Here is a 4,770-nt window from a genome sequence, read left to right on the forward strand (position 1 = left end):
GTAATGCAAAAACAGTAATTTTCTCATTTCGCCTTGATTATTGGTAACACTTTCCATCTTTCGAACACATAAAACATAATTACGCCCTGATTTGTGATTTAACTTGTAAAAGCTTCTTTTTCTTCAGCATTGAAGTCAACTTTTGCAAAGAATTTCATTTCAGGTTCCATAAAGCATTTATTTTTTACTCACATTTAATAAACATATTAACATTAGTACTGATGAAAATTATTTTAAATAAATTAATAATAATAAAAAAAGTTTTTAAATAATTTTTTTAATTACTAATTTTTCCACACTAAAATCCAATTGGTCTACATCTTGATAACTTATCTTGCTATGCATAAAATACTTTAAAACTCAACAATCTCTTAACAAAGCAAGAGATGTAACTTGAACATGCATGAAAACAATAAATACTTTTATCTCTATTTTGTTTTTGTGTTATTTTTTGTTTTACTTAAATCTAATCTTCATCAATATCATTTTGACTACGTAATTTAAATCCATTTCATGGCGACAAATTAAAATAAAGTCCTTTACAAAATTTTTATCGCCAGCTGCATAATCCCATTAACGACAAACATTTGAGCAACGTTTTGAAAGTGTTTGTTTGTAGACAGAAAAATTGCATTTGAAACATATCTAAAAAAATCAAAAAACACTAAACTGTTTTCTTTTTTTCTTTTTTTTTAAAACTCGATAATTTCTGTCGTAGCATTTAAAACATCAACAATTCAGTTTGAAGTAAACTGAAAACTAGTACACTTTTGCTTGTACATTTTAGTGGTCCGTTCATCGTCAGTAGCACAAATGCCACTTTCTCTTTCACTCATATAAAAATATTTGTTTTACCTATGAAAAATTCTTTAAAAATGTTTGTTTTAACCGGTAAAAAATGTAGTTTGGTTTAAGTCGTTAAAAACTACAAATCAATATTGCCATTCGCCTCTTCTTTTCGTAATCCTTTTTTTCTGAGCGTTCAATAGCATTAGGACAAAGAGCCTTGAAACTCGAGCAATTTTCGCTTCCAAGAAATTGATTTGCGTATTTTCTAATCAAATTTATAAAATTTTGCCACTTGATACTTTCCGTATATGCAATTTCTTCTTAATTTTTTAAAAGTTCGCCATAAGTTATAAAGTATATTTTTCACTTAAAATTAAAGTATCTGATTTACACCAGTTGAATCCATTTCGCTTGTGAACGCAGTACCATATAAAAAAAGGATAGAAGCGCCTCATTAAGGACATGATCAACGACGGATTTCCATAACAACTTGCAAACACATTAACACCATTAACAAGCAAAAAGAGATCAGGATCTAAAAATAAATCCACAAGGCAATCATTTCTTTGACATTCTTTTAGCTATGATTTTGATCACAACACCACTTATAAGGTTTGTAATATAACAATACAGCGACATTTCGCCATAATAATTGTGGTATTGTACATCTGGACTACGATGCTGACGACAAATTGAAAATTGAGCACATAATTTTCTAGGATGCACTATGTATTTACCGATCGTTATAAACATTTTTAGTCTAAAATAAATATTTATTAAGAAACTATAAATTTTTTTTTAGATAACGTACATAAAATGAATAAATATTTATTGTTTTAATTATTTACAATTAAATTCAAATACTAAATATTGTAATTATATAGTTCGTCATTAGATTCTACAATTTTTTGTTTCCTTTTTTTCAAAGGTTTCTTAGCGTCCATACGATATTCGTATTTTTTACTTATCGTTAATAATTACATTTTCTAATTCAGTAGAATTAACAATTTCGTATGCTAAATGGTACACATGAAACTTGCTTAATTTACCAACTTCCATTTTTAAGCAATTTGGTGCCTCAACTTCCTTTTGTAAGTAACTTTTAATTTAACTTTAAATATTCTTCATATACTTCGTCCTGATATTTTCTCAAATCACCCAAAACAAGATACTTTTCCGTTGGTTATTTTTTTCTTGATGTTCCATCGAAAAATGAATCTCTTACATTGAAAACTGTTTCCCCCTTCTTATTTACTCGGGTCACATTTGGAATAAAAACTAGCCAACCTAAGACCCATTAACTAATTTAACTTGTGTGGAATTTAAATACGAGGAATATAGTCACTTTCATCGCAATAGATCCATTTTCTACTGATATTATCATATTGCGCTATAAGACGAATAGTCGTAGTAAAATAAGAAGAAATAATTTTGAACGGTTGGTCACAGAGAGGGACTCGCGTAACAAACAATGGCAGAACAAACACAAAACATAATAGAGCCTTCAGATATTGATTTTACTATTGGGGATAATGGATACGAACATAGCAAAGGTTATTATCACGAATATTGTATTTTGAAAACATTATATTGCGGAATAAATTTATCAGCAGACACTGAATAAAATATTTTATTTTCCGTGGGAATATCCTAATTTATGGGCAGATCCTGAATAATATCATCTGGCGATGACTGATTTATTTTATACCGATACTGAACTAAAAATAAAAGTAAGTGATGTTTGGGTGGAAAATCAACTTAAAACTACAGCAAGCGCGTCTATACTATTAGAAATGTCTAATATAATTATTCGTTCTTTGAACACTGAACACGATCAAACGGTAACTGATAGAATATATCCCGTAGCAAAATCATCAGATTGGGTTATTATAAAAGATTTAAAATCAAATTCTACAACCAAATTACCTAAACCTGTACAACGACGAAGCTGGAAAACCAGTGCCAACTAGATTTGCCTCAAAGTTTAACACTAAGGACCCGTGATTTCAAGAGAAAAATATCTGTGCAGAAAAAAAGTTATTCCAATTAAGATGGCGCAATGATGTTAGTTTGAGAAAGCCTACAAAATTGTTGTTAAATCAACCTGATAATAATGTCACTATGGTATAATCTAAAGCATTGGTTGGCGGTAGCGTAGATGCTGAAGGTGCAGGAGCATTTATATAAAAAGGAGCTTCTGCTGCAGATATTTCAAAATACGGTTTTGTAACTAACCAATATAACGTCTTAAATACATATCGCTCAGATTATATGTTTGGTCATGTTTCGTCTCCACATTATGTTATGGGTAATCTATTAAGTAGAGCTATGACAGAAAACGTGGATCATAAGAATATATTATTTCCTTGTATTGAGGACACGTATAGGGAACAAAATCTTGGTTTAACAGATTTGATTGCTGGTAAAAATATACAAACTGTGAAACCCTTTAACCCTTATTCTGAAAATAATAGTTCGACAAGTTATTCAAATAATTTTGATTTATATTACAATCCTTATGGTGAATTTGACCGTAATAGTCATGTATTTATGAATAGAGCAAACTATGATTTACTTACAACCGGAGGATCAGGTAGTATTCCACCTGGATGAAATTATTTACCCAGAGTTGCACCTTTCTCTGGAAATAAAAGAATGAGACCTTTTTATTTGTGTTTTGATCCTGTTTATAATGGTGACCAAGTTATGCCTACCTACGTTAGATTTAAATTACATTGAAAACACTCATTTAGAACTTATGGTTTTACGATATTGCTAATGTTGCACTAGTAGTACATGGCTATACTAAGTCTGCACCTATACCAGCTCAATTTGCCAAAGACTTTACTTATAGTAATTGTACCATGTTTAATCATTTTAATGTTAACGGAGGAGAAATATCTATGGTTAACAGTTATCAGAAAATGTTCTACCCTGCCTTTAATACTATGTTTATAAGTAAAATAACACTAGATAATAATGAACCAGAAAACAAAAAAATTAAGTTGTAAAATTTTTTTATTAATAAAGTGTATATACATACAAAGTGTTTTTATTAATTATATAGATACATAGTCACTAAATTTATCTAAAACATTTTCATTACATTCGCTATTATTTAATTTAGTCTAATGAAGTAAGTATATTTCCACAAGTGCTAATTTCTTTTAATTCTTCTGGTGTGAATACATTTAATATCACTTCATTTCCACAAGTGCTAATTTCTTTTAATTCTTCTGGTGTGAATACATTTAATATCACCAAACTATAGAATAACACACCTATTCTCAAACGCTTGATATTCAGAAGGATGCCATTTTAAGATATCATACTTGTTATCCGAATTCATTTTTATAAGAGTAGGATGTGCATCTATGGCCATAGCATCCTTATATTTAACATACGATGTTGAGGTTTTCAGAGCCTTCTAATAACTGCTTCATCGTCTGTATAACCCCTAAGTGTTCGAAAACCATCTCGTCACATCTATAGGCTAGAGAATTACTAAGTGACTGTAACATAAATGCACACGGGGATGGGCAAGTGGTACAAAAAAAATAACTAATTTCATGGGGAAGGTAAGACGAATACAACAAGTTAGCAAAATATGTTTTCCCTGAATCAGAGGATCCACATAAACTCAAACCTCTCTTTTTTATATTTTGATTGAAAAAAAAGGCACTTAGCAATTGTCTTAGCCTAAACTGATGTTCCGTTTTGTGTGGCAGTATGGCTAAGAAAAAACATTACAGCTCCGAGTCTAGCCTTATTATCACACACAACAACCCTAGGGGTTAAAACATCAATATTTCTTACCGACAGGTAGTTTTGCCGGAACGCTGTCTTTTTCATTGGTTCTAAGCAGCGAACATCGATTGTATATTCCAATACCCTCAACTCTTCGTTTGTTTCTAGTAAGTTATCGTAGTGACGACCATTTATAACGATGTTATCTTTAAAGATATGTTAAGAAGTTTTTTT

Source organism: Hydra vulgaris, chromosome 14 (assembly GCF_038396675.1).
Source record: "Hydra vulgaris chromosome 14, alternate assembly HydraT2T_AEP".
Lineage (NCBI taxonomy): Eukaryota > Metazoa > Cnidaria > Hydrozoa > Anthoathecata > Hydridae > Hydra > Hydra vulgaris.